Here is a 13,582-nt window from a genome sequence, read left to right on the forward strand (position 1 = left end):
CGCTGGCTTGCTGGTGCCTATCCCATCTGTCTCCGTGCAGTAGGCGGGGGGGGGGCCCAGGACTGGTTGCCAGTCAATTGCAGGCCACACAGATACAAAGAACTCACAATCACATTTAAGGGCACTATAGCTACCATGCATGTTTTTGGAATGAGGGAGGAGACCAGAGTACCTGGAGAAGACCCACACAAGCACGGGGATAAAAGGCAAACCCCATAAGGCCAGGGGAAGGTTGATTTAAACTACCTCTGAACTGTCAGACAGAAGTGCCATCCACTTTCCACCATGCCACCCGAATATGCAACAAGAGACAGAAACTGGAGTGTAAGCAGGAATGTAAGTGAAAAAATATCATTATGTGGTAGAAAATTTGCAGTTCAGCAAGTCCCTTTTAAGACTGATTAGATGTGAGAGTTTGCTGGTGAATGTTAATTTTTGGGTTGCAACTTTAAGATAGTGTGGTGGAAACAGAAGCTAATTTAAAAATCCATTAAAGTCCAGAGTCAATCAGGTTTTTTTCACGGAAGTATTTTGTTAACAAAGGGAAAGTGCATTCATCATCAATCATTAACCATGGCTGGTCAATAGCCATCATTGCTACAATTTAATAGTGACCTTCATCTTAACCTTCATCTTGTCCTCTTAACCATTAGATGCATAATGCTCAAATGAAAATGATTAAGAGTTTCATATTCCAGGAAGTCCTGAAAAAACATCTTTATGACATATTGCCATTGGATTCTTTTTGTTAATTATTCATAAAGTTTAAGCAATTGCAGGATTTGTATCACAGCCCCACTTTTCTATAAGTGGGGTCAAAAATGACCTCATACATTTTCTGTGTAATTTCAAGGGTTGCTCATGGGTAGGTACCTTTTGATTCTTTTCAACTGTGACTGTTAGTATACATTTAGTCACACATACATCTGATCCCAGCAGTCTCACCACCCAGTCATTTTCACGAGGAACATACATGTAAGAATTATCTTCATTTATGAAATTATTGTTTACATTCGTGACTTTACCGTTATAGAGTATAAGTGTCATCAAATTAGCCTACTTTTCTGTTTAGCTGACTACCAACTACAGAATTAGTTTTTTACATATTTACTTACATTTACTTACGTATAATGCACAAACATTTACATACAGTAGCTGCGTATTACTTGATATTTGTGTGTGTTGGTCAAAAATGTCCCTTTTTCTGTTTTCCCATCTAGAGCATCATAGCTGCCAGGCCAACTAAAAGACAACAAGAAGACCTTGCAAGACAATTCTGGATGGCTGGGAAAAAGAGTCCATTGGGAGGTTTGACTCAGAATCTGACATCTCAGATGCCCACCACACCACCATACCACAGACAACGTCTTCACAAGTGTACCTTTTACTGAGCATATTCAGGAGAAGGGTCTGACTATTGTGGGACCTTTGTGACAGGACCAGCCAGACACTGTATCCCTCCATTGACGAAGGCTTCTAATTCCAGGGAGGTCCACAGCACTAAATTTGGGTTCAATAGCAGCACGGCCACGATCAGTTATGTTGAAAAGAACAGAAAGCATGTTATGCCCCACATCACAATGCACCACAGCAAGATGATGGGTGAAAACAGCCTCAAGAAAAGAAAAGTAATCTTGTCATACAACCAGACCAAAGGAAATGTAGATGCTATGGATCACAAGGTTGGCAACTCTACCTGCAAGTGCCAGATGAAGAGAAGTGGTGCTGTTGTAAGACATAATTGATATTGCCACTTGGAATGCCCTCATTTTTCAGGGCTCAGCACCCTGAAGCGAACACAGGTATCAGCAACGCAGGGCGACACATTTGAACAGAGCTTTCAAAGACGCTTGTGAGTCCTCACATGAAAAGTCAACCGGAAGTTAACGCAAACCTACCAAATGATATCAGTGAAGTAATGGTAACCTGTGGAGTGTCAAAAGATGAAATCCAGCCAAAGGAGAGAAGCACTCAAGGCCTGCAGAAGCAAAAGAAATGTCTGACGTGTCCAAGCAACAAAGACTGCAAAACCACTAATTGCTGCTGGAAATTAGTATTCTTGTGTGCAATGATCACAGCCAGAAGCAAGAAGGTTGTAAAAGTTGCACACAGTGAGAAACGAGACAATATTTGTCTATGAACTGTATGTTCATTCTCTGTTTGTTCTTCATAGCTAAACATTTGTGATACCTGATTGACGGTTTTGTAATCAAATGTGAATAAAAAGTGAAAAATGAACATGTTAAAAATTGAAGCCACTATAATAATAAACAATCATCATCTTGCACCCAAAATAAAGACATTTCTTAAGTTTATTGCAAAAACGCATTGATTCCAATTGGTGTCATTTTTGACCCCATTCATGGATAAGCGTAGGTAAAGGTCGTTCATGCATCCAAGGGTTAATTATCCAAAAATAATGCTCTGTATGTATTTTCATATGTGATTTGCATGCTGCAGGCAATCACAGAACTACCCAGAACACATTTTAGAACTCATACAAGCATCAAAAACTTGAGGAATAAAGCATATACAAGAAGGAAAGTTGTTGTGTTTGCGAGTGCATGTGGTAATTGCAAATTGGCGTAAAACAAACAAGAGGAACAATTTGCTTCAGTGGCGTGATAAGAGGAGGCAATGTCAAGGGGACAGTTTATGTCTGTAGAGATAAGCCGGAGAATGAATCTGCATGTGGTATTGCTGCCAATAACCTGGGCTTGCTTTACAATGCGTTGGTGCGAGTCCCTTATCTTGTGCTCCAGCCAAGTGCCTTGATTAGTGCTTATATTTGCATCTTCAGCAAAAATATCCCCGCTTCTAGTGTGCATCATCCGGTGTACACAAATAGGAGTCAAAGTCAAATTGGATCGGACAGAACCAGAGCAATGCAACGACCTGCTCTAACAGAGACCCGGGCTTCCAAATTAGAACACAGTTGAGCTGCAGTAAACAATATATCGTCTCGGAGGACAGCCTGAATTGCACAGCTCACCGCATAATTCACATAAAATGGCCCCATTAAAAAATAACGATAAAAACATGTCTGACATTTGAATACCATCTTGTCTGGCAGTGTATTTATACAATGTAACCTTGCAAGCTACATTATGCTTTATTTTATGGGTGAGTTACAACATTGCACTAATCTGTGGCAGTTTGGCTAAATAAATCAATACATGTGCTCTAATGTTTAAGGCATAAATCTGTCTCATTTGTTACGGCTAACATCACGAATGAGTGTGTGTGCGTCGTTGCGTGTTGGAGCCCAGCGCGCAATGTGGGCTCATTACCATTCAGGCAGGGAGCGCCTGAGTCCCTGACCCAAATTCAAGATGACACATGTAAAATAAACAGTTTCAAAGTCAATCTTTTACTCATATCTTCAGCGTATTGTGGCACAGCTGCCCAGCATTTCCTGGATCTCCCTGTATTGTTTTGCAAAGACGAAGGTGATGTGGGGAAACAGCGCTGCTGGAGTGACTTCCTTCAGCTGTTTTTCGGAGAGGCTGTGGGTGGCAGAGGGTGTGTTGATGTGACATGATTTTTTTTTTTTTTTGGCTTTATATTTTAAAAAAGATTGTCATCATTTAAAGGATATGACACAGGTATATTAAAGTTGACACGTTGATGGAGAAAATGCTGTTTTGCTTGCGATACACATACAGTGTATACAGTGTAAATGCAGTTCATACTAGTTGTTATTTTTTTTCAAAGTGGCTTAAAAATGAAACCTAACATTCCTGAATGTCTTAAAAATGTATACTAATATGGAATAATATGCGTTCATAGAAATCATCGAGATACTGATGCATTTTCTGTATCTGACATGAATATCATACGCCATGTTTCCATTTGGTCTTATTAGTCCATTTTCGGGTTTTTGGCTTTTGTGATTGAATCATTTTATTTTACTGTATACTCAGTTGTTTCACTTATAGGGACAATGAGTAATTTGTAGCGATATCTAGTGGTGAGACTAGAATAAAATTGTTTTCAAGCATGCACATTACATTCGCATTGCTGTTCTACTTCGGTTATCTGTAACAGATGGGGGGGGCACAAACTGTGTAATATAATTATGAGAGACATGATTATATATATATATATATATATATATATATATATATATATATATATATATATATATATATATATATCTATATCTATATCTATATATATATATATATATATATATATATATATATATATATATATATATATATATATATATATATATATATGCTTTTAAAATTAACAAATTATTTTTTGTTCACCACTAGATCTAACGATGATGCCAGGTGCGGTGCGTATGACCCCGGGCAACAGGCTTTGCTTTTGCAGTGTTATTCTCATTGTCAATTTGTGGGAGTAATTCACTTAATTGCTGTCAACAAATGTTTTATTCTAAAGCACATTAATAATTATTGTGATTTAGAATAACAATCAGATCCGCATTTTATACCTTTTACATACTGTTAAAATATTTTGAGATTTTTTTTTTTAATTGGCGCTCTGTGTTAACGTTTCCAGATGAATATACATTAAGTATTATTTATATATTTATGGGTTTTTTTTCAGCATCAAACGGTTTATCTGGTCAATTTTTTTTGCGGATCAAATAAGGATTGCGATATTTTCTTTTTATTCCAGGTACTTTGATGCACTTTAAGTAATTTTTTCTTCTGTTTCAGACTACCTCATAACCTATATAAACAGAGTAAAATGTAAATTTAATATCTATGGAAAGTTAAAAAAAAAAAAATACAATTTTAGGTATACTTACATCTATAGATTATTACCTTATTTACTGTCACCGAATAGAGTGGGGGCCATGGCATTTTTTCTCTTTCCTAAAGGGAGGCTTTGCAAAAAATAATTCAAACACACTGAAACAGAACAGTAAACTTTTTTTTCATTTAAATCTTATTCTTGTAGTAATATCTTAATTTGAAAACAGATTCTTACACATGACTCTTGTTTAAGCCGTAGAGCACTTACAAATACTATGGCACTAATTCAGAGCAAACCTCATGATATTAAAATGCAGTGTGTGCTCATCTCAAGCACGATACAGTACATTTTATACACACTTAATTAAACATGAGTCAGGAGGGAATGTATTTGCTTTCAAAAAGCATGATATGATATTCTCCAGCCTCCGAGCCTCTCAGCAGCTAAGGAGCCAGACCGTGAAACATTGATCTCGCTGTGATTTGCCTTTGGGTGCCCCTCAAAAAAAAAAAAAAAAAAAAATGCTGAGTCTTTCGACTACAGGAACATTCACATTAATTCACTCCTTAGGTGCAGATTAGCATTGATTGCTCTTCCCGAGGTGAAAAGTCGAGGTGATGATGAACCATGACCACAATCTGCACAAGGATGCGCTTGATTTGCTGGGAAATATCTGGCACTTGTATTAAAATGAAATATTTGGAGACAAACTATAATACAACTGGTAACAGATGTAATCAACTGCATGTCAGAGACCGAGTTTTGTAGCTTCGTGACCATAGCACAGAGTTTAGTAGGAGGGTTTCACTGGGTCACTATTAGATTGAGGCCACATGACAAAATTTGAAGATCTTAAATTATTGTTCTAATTTTATCCACAGCCAGATTGCTGCAGTTTATTATTATTATTTAAACATTTGACTTATGACTCACTTTTGAAACGACAATCAAGTCAACAGGTTTTAAAGAGAAAACATAGGCTTTCTGAACTATTTGAAAGAATCGTAAGAAAAGCAGGATTAATATTTCTTGTGACCTTCAGGTATATTCACTGTTTCTCACTGGCTAAATCTGAAGGAATTGTGTGTTTCTTGGAATTGCAAGTGCACAGTTTGGCACCTTGTCATAGCAGAAGATTAAATGCTTAACAAATGACACAGAAACACTTTGTCAGTATCAGTTGCACTGTACTTATACTTTCTATACGATGATTTGTGTGTGTGTGTTGTTTTTTTTTTCTTTAAATCTCTTGTACTTGAACAAATAAACTCATGTAGTGGTCAGGCTATTTTTCTTAATAAATATTTACTAATGGGGGGAGGGGGGAGGGCACTTTAAGGCATGAATAATGGAGAGCAGATCGTAGTCCCCATGCATTCTCATTCTCATGAGAGGCGCTGGTTGGTGTGTGATGTGTATCAGAGATGCTTTCACTGAATACAGAGTAGCATCACTGCTTCTATGTGATCATTTTGTTCCTTTCCTCACATTTTTGATCTTGGTTCACAATTTTCCTCATTCCTCACCTGTCTCGACACCGCATTTCTGACATGCATCTGCTCTGTGTTACATTGGGCCAGCAGCATTACGGCAACAGTCTGTACATTGAGTCTGTATATTGCTACTAACAAAGTTGTTTGAATGCTAATTGAGTGAACTAAGAAAGCCCCAAGGTCATATATTTAGGAATTCAATACATTTTTATGGGAAACAAAACCGCGCAAAACAATCGGAGTTCAGCCTGGCAGAGTATCACAAGAATAACTTGGGCCATGCTGTTTGCAAAACTTGACAGAAGGGAAGAATATACACTTGAAGCGGATGAAGTAATCAGAATCACATTTGACTGTGACGACTGATCTCTTGTTATCTGGGTGAAGCCTTTTTTGTTTTTACAGTTTCAAGTGTTAAACTTTTTTCTACTCTTGGAATAGGAAATCAATGACAAAACTAAAAAAAAAAAGGCTAATAATAAAATGCGTGGTCCACCTGCTGAGCCAATCACTTTTACAATATACAATCATTATGCTTCATCAACTTCAAAACTGAGTACAGATATTTGTATTTTTATGGTCAACGATTTTGTAGCTAAATGTGTGAAGTAAGACTACTTGCCTCCAAGCCATACAAACACACACACACGTACGCACACGCACGCACACACACAAATAAGTTGATCTGCAACATGTGCTAATGGCCTCAGTGGCACAACACTACACAGACAAGAAATCGAAGGAGCTGTAGAGATGTGTAAATTAGGCTGAACTCCCTTGATGATGCAAATGGACAAAGCGTACTGAGATATTTGCCAAGGAGGTCAGTCAATCTGAATCAAAGTCTGGCAATCTATACAGGATGCTAATTAGATGATCTGAAATTCCAATAAATAGCACGATGGTATCCACATAATTGATGACTTGCTACTGTCGAGTGAAAACATACCAATGCTCTCACGGTCGCATTTTTGTGTCTTAATTGAGAGCATAATATTTACAAAAAGCAGGCTGAAGTAGGTTTAGCTATTACAGAAGCATATCAAAACCAAATCATGGATCATTCGGCACACTCTCATTGTCTTGCTGGGCATTTTCCTCACACGTCCATTTTTCTCTTCCCTATTTGTTTCAACTGGCGGTGACTGATGCAGTTCAGTTGTGCCTTACGCTGTTTGTTACAATGCAGCCTATTGAGCCATAAAAGATCTCTAAACACGCCGATACGTAAGTGTTGATATGGAAAATGAAAACCAGACAAATTGCTTTGACACAACACACTGGTATCCCGGTGGGAAAACATCAACTTGAGAGAAGCCGTTTGTGGAATTCCATCAAACCAGATGTGGGCTGATGATTGTTCATATCTGTCAATGTCCTCACAGTCGAATCCTCAAATGTCAGATTCGGAGATTGAATCGGTATGCTTGCTGATCTTGAATTGCCTTGGACAAAGTGCTGTAGAACAAAAAAAAAAAAAAGCAGAACCGCTTCCACAGTACGTAGAGGAATTCAGGAAGTTCATATATATATATATATATATATATATATATATATATATATGTGTGTGTGTGTGTGTGTGTGTGTGTGTGTGTGTCTGTGTAGTTGTTTTATTCCCTAATAGAAAGAAGAGCTTTGATACTGTTACTTCATTGCATATGCGAGGACAAGACTGCTGAGCTGACAATTTTCGTTGAGACATGAATATAAGATGAGGCTTTAGCTTCTGATAACACACTGTAATGGCCCCACTAGGCAAAGTCTATATCACTGCAACCACAATTAAGGAAAATGTTGTTTATGCACTTCAGTATGTGAGATACTAAAGTAGATGAATGCTAAAGACTAAAAGCTAATTCATTAATACTTAGGAGGCACCAACTCTTGACAAGCTAATGATATCCAACACAAGCTGTATTTAACATACCAATAATTTATCCTACTGTTCAGTGTTGATTGGCACTTTTGGAAATATTTATCATCATCTCTGGCAAGGAGGTTACCTTTTTATTATTTTATGGTTGCCATACATTGCAGACATTGGTGCATTTAGTCTAATTCTGACTTATACCGACAGACTGGTTGCTTGCTTGTCAAAGGCAGTTTATTGAATCCTGTCATTTTTATTTGTTCCTTTTCCAGGCAATCTGCTATGTATGTGTGGGCTAGGCTTATGCTGTTTCCGTGCTTGCATTGATTTAGCTCAGGATCTACTCCGGATCCAAACATTTAGGTTTCAGTTGAAAAAAAAATAGGCGGTGACAAAAGTTGACCTGTAGAGTTGAGCAAAGGTTAGCTCTTAACATGCCACGTTGGTAACAATTTATCATTTAGCTGTTATACTGCATATAAATGCAAAATAGCTGCCAAGGCAAGTGAAGTCAGCCATAAGGGCAAATCCTTATAAACCTTGGTTAAAAACTTTGCTAACCCCATGACTCTAGTTTAAATCTCTCAAAGTAGTTTTAAAAATGATGTTCTTGCACCGTATTCTATGTTGTCACTCATGGTTCTATACACATCACCAGTGCTCATTTTACCTCTGTAAACTCTTGGGTCCCGGAGACTCGCAATTCTGAAAAGCTATGGGTTTCAACAGAAATGTTTGGAGAGCCAAAATTTGCGCAGTATCTGCCAGGGTAAAATGTATTAAAATAATAAGACTGAGGTGGTTCAGGAATCTGGTTAGGATGCTTCAAGGAAGCCTCCCTGGTGACGTGTTCCAGGCAGGTCCCAGCAGGAGGAAGTCCCAGGGACGACCCAGGACACGCTGGAGAGACTTTGTCTCTTGGCTGGTCTTGCAACTCCTGGGGATCGTCCTGGAGGAGCTAGGTGAAGTGTCCTGGGAGAGGAAAGTCTGGCTGTCCCTGCTCAAGCTGCTGCCCCCATGAACCCCAGAATACAGCGGTAGAAAATGGAGATGGATGGATAATAGAATAAACTGTGACGTCATCATCTTAATATCGCAACAACTGATACAACTGAGTACATTTTGTGGAAAAGTTCGCTTTTTACTTTGAGTGTCCGTCCGTTTAGTTTCTACATATACTTTTTGTACTGCTTGTCGATCTTCCGAAGCGTTTTATTTTTGCCTTTAATTTTCTAGCTGATTCTTACCTGATTGTGAATTATTTGACTTGCCACTAATAATAATTTAAAAAATTGCAGAGTTGATATTGTTTCGGGCCTAAAAATAGCACTTCTTTTTTTTTATAACAAGATCCTGCAGACAACGAGTGTTGAGGAGACCATATCAATCGCCCTGGCTGAACCTTGACAGTAGATCTGATGGTTCAGCTTTTTATCTTACCAAAGCTGTGTGTGACAGCCACAGCGCCTCTTTGTGGCCAGGATGCTTGGAAGGCAGTTAGGGCAAGATGGCGGAGGAAGGAAGAGGCCAGTGTTTAATCAATTATTTTGCAATGATCATCTAACATTCCAATTTATCCAACGTTATTCAAGTTCTGATTGGTGTGTCCATCCTGTCCATTCATTTTTGGTCATTATTAAGGTGTTCAACAAAGACATTCAACCGACAGAAGGCACAGTAAATATGACGTACATGTGTGGATTACATCATTTGCTAAATTAGTATAGCTTGAGCTAATGCTAACATCCCTACACACATTTCGGTGGCAGGAAAATTAACGCTTTGTCAACAAAGGAACCGAACACCCAAATTAGTAACTCACCTCTCGTGGACACACTTTTGGGAAATCAAACTTCAAAGAACAACGGTCGGCGGGTCATGAATCTAGCGATGTGCACTGTAGCTTCAACTAAATGCTCAACTCGGCTCACTCTCCCTCTCTCCCTCTCTCTCTCTCCTCGGTCACTCAACCGTAACGACTCCCTGACATAGACAACACCTACCAAGCTGGCTGAACATTGCCTGCTAGAAACATTGAGCACATGAATTTTTTGTACAAGATCTTGGGTAAAAATGAGACGTGATCTGCAAGATCAAAACAAAGATGGCGGATTAAGTTGTAAACAATGCTTGCAAGTGGTTAATTTTTCCTTAATGAAAGAGTAAATGGACAATAATTAGTATTTTCATGTCAAAAAAGATGCATCCAATGGATGCACGTTGAGTTGAAAGTATGTGTCCCTGAAAAAAATGATGCGTCTAAGATGCAGGGTCGCAGGCAAACGGAAGCACTGCATCCCTCACACACAAAACTCAAGCAAGCAGCTCTCTTTGTTTACTGCAAGTGTACTGCTCATTTGCCCTGCGCTTGACTCAAAATAACATAACTCCATGTTGGGCGAAATTGTGGTCGTAGTGGGAATGTATAAAAAGTGCTATTGTTTCTTTTATACAATGCCATGGTTCTCCTTTTTGTTTTTCTATTTTTATGATTTGACTTACTTTTCAATGTTATTGTAAATTTAATTTTTTCTTAAAAATTAAAAAAAAAAAAACTTCTACTGTCAACTAGTGGCTTGTTTGCTTGACAAGGTCTTTAAATTTTAGGAAAACACTTTTAATCTGTTTAATTTGTTTTCAAATGTCTCAACTCGTTTGTTTAAAAATGCTTTTACATTTTTCACTTTTATTCATGTGAAGCACTATCAGGTGAATGAAATGCGCTATACTAATAAAGCTGCCTTGCGTTGTCAAAATGTGAAATTGTAACAGCTCCTCATGTCTTTTTAACATTATACAGGTTTGCCTAAGGTAAGTGAAAATGGCCAAATGCACTGCAAAGGTCACTTGGAAGAGATGACATAAATGCGTGAGCCACAAATGCTGGAGATTATGGGGACACACTGCAGGTGAAGAGGTCAAAAAAATCTCACTCCAGTGTGAATGTCATCACTGACGCGTTCATCTTATCCTGCCATTCAACCAGCAATTGATGGCTCCAACTTCTCCCACTACATTGCACACTGTCATGGTATAAAGGCTATTTGCTTTGATGATTGTTGGCTTCAAGCCCTGAGAAGAAGCCCTGGTCTCAATCCTAACAATAATGCTCTAATCTGCCCGAAACTCCCCCTGCAGCTCAGACTCCTCTAATCCCTTATAAGAAAGAGAAGCCAGATGGTCATGAACAACTGCTGGTGGGGTCTCAGAATGAGCACATGGATGAGGATGCCTTGAGTGCCTGCCGTTGTTTACCTTGCGCTTCAAGTTACCACTGTCAGCCGGCTAAAAGGGACCGTGTGCAGATGAGTGTACTTTCCAAGAAAGTTGCTATAATGTGGGCGTGTGTATGTGCGTGTGTACCTGTGTATGATAAGATGCATGAGGGTCCAGAAATAAATTAAAAAAAAAAAACCTTGCATGTAGATTTGCGCTGCCCAGGGGGTGTACAAAATGTTTTAAGCATCGAACACAAGAATGTGATACATGACTCAAACGAGTTCGTCGCTGTGATAAAATCACTTTAGTACCATTGAAGCAGGTGTGGAGCCCTTGATGGAGACAATGTTGAAAAATGCTCAGTAATATCTTTTCCCTTTGAGTTTGTCTGATGCTTAAAAGTTTTCATACACCCTTGTGCAATATACCCTCCTCAGGGCTGAGATAAGAATTCCAATCTTTAGAGGCCAACTTGTCTACCAGCTGCCACATCCTTGTGACTAAGCATGTCAAAGGTACAACACACTAAGTAATGTCACGATCCCTCTCACCCTCCCTCTTCCATGACTGAATGCTTAAGGATCCCGAATGACCCTCAAGCGAATTGAAGAGCGGGGTCACTAACCTTCTACTGGACACAACCCTACACCTCAATCCAAAATGCCAGTTTCCTTGTCGCCAACAAAGGAGACTTAATAACCACAAGCTGCAGTCTGACCCAACATCACCTATTTAGTTTCCCTCAGGACACTTATTAAACTGTGGTTAAAATTGACCCAGAGAGGAACCAAAGCATTAATATCAATCCATGTAGACGTAAGTAAATACTGTATGAGTAGTGGATGGTCATTAAAACCAAATTACTGTGGTATGAATTCAGTTATTGCACCATAGAGCCTGTGGACAGCAGTGGACAACACATAGCCACTTAATAGTGTGCTGAAACCAAAACATATGACAACCTCTGCAAATTACCCCCACCTCCCCCTCCTTCCCCAAAAAAATAAAAAAACAAGCTTATTTTGTAACTATTATGATATTGGGCGAGCAGCACTCCTGAGATTTTGCCACAGAAATGGGGTTAAGCTCAAATTGAGCTTTCCAGAGACCTGGGAAGTAAATGCCATCAAGCAAATCCCCTGAGACCGTCCCGGGAGAAAGCTGCTAAAGGTTGACTTACAGTCATACGCCGTGGCTGTTTCTGATCTGTTAAATGTGCACAATGGGCCAGAACTGACATTCAGCAAACTAAATTATATTATTTTAATGCAGATTCAGTTGCAGTGTAGGCTCGTTGCTCACAGCTCTGATGACAACTGAGGAAATGTCAATGAAGAAACTAAGACATCCCAGGAGAAAGTCAGGGCTTCTGGATTAAATTCAAGTCAATTTAGATTATACATTAAATTAAAAAAAAAAACAACAACAACAAAACATGAACCGCGATGTGTAGGCATGGAATTTACTTTCTTGCAAGTATATCAAATCCATTCCCTGTCAGCCTTACCAGCAGCTGTCACTGTGGTCAATATTTTAGTTTGAAGAACTCCTAGATTGTGCTGCTTTCCCAGAAATATGGTCCAAGACAGAAAACAACCGTATTACCAAAACTGCTTTGCTGCTCTAAGGACACTATAAAGCTAATTCTTCATTTGGAGCTGAAAAATGACTTAATAAAAAAGAGGGCTAGTTTACTGTAGCCATCTCTCTTGAGAGGTCGCTTATGTTATGTCATTTACGATATTATTTATGAACAAACACAATTTACCACCTTGCCATCACTTTGAAATAATCAAATTATCAAACACTTCAAATTAATGGGTCAAATTAATTAGATGCACATGTTAGAATTGCACTGTAGTCTCTAAGTGAGCTGATGTTTTTTTTTTTTGGTTTTGTTTTGTTTTGTTTTTGTATTTTCATTTCGTATCAAATGGACTAAGGATGAACACTAATGATTTCCTGGAATTCACCCAAACCCAGAGAGTTGGTTGCAATGCATTTGTCATCTTCAGTGTAGCTTCGGTGGTCAGATTTATTATCTGTCACTTGAACTGCTGCTTGTAAATATGGCTTGGTCAACTTCATTGTGTTATGAGGTTATATCTGCTTAACATTGAAGTATCGTGAACTGCATATTTAAAAAGGTAGTGCATATATGAAGAATAAACATGGTACAGTTGGGGAAAAAACAGAATAGTTACAGAATAATGTTCCACTATAACCCATAGAAAAATGTATCCATCCATCCATACATTTTCTAGAGCCG

General features: G+C 38.5%; 1 protein-coding gene and 1 pseudogene across 4 annotated transcripts in view; one reads left to right on the top strand and one right to left on the bottom strand.

The window, feature by feature from the left end:
* Positions 1–13,582, bottom strand: part of tspan9a (tetraspanin 9a) — a 192,466-nt gene that overhangs the window by 67,586 nt on the left and 111,298 nt on the right. The gene's annotated exons all lie outside the window — the stretch shown is intronic.
* Positions 286–9,115, top strand: LOC148422099 (uncharacterized; annotated as a pseudogene).

This window comes from Hippichthys cyanospilos, chromosome 6 (genome assembly GCF_059441005.1).
Source record: "Hippichthys cyanospilos isolate Australia breed blue-spotted pipefish chromosome 6, RoL_Hcya_1.0, whole genome shotgun sequence".
Classification (NCBI taxonomy): Eukaryota; Metazoa; Chordata; class Actinopteri; order Syngnathiformes; family Syngnathidae; genus Hippichthys; species Hippichthys cyanospilos.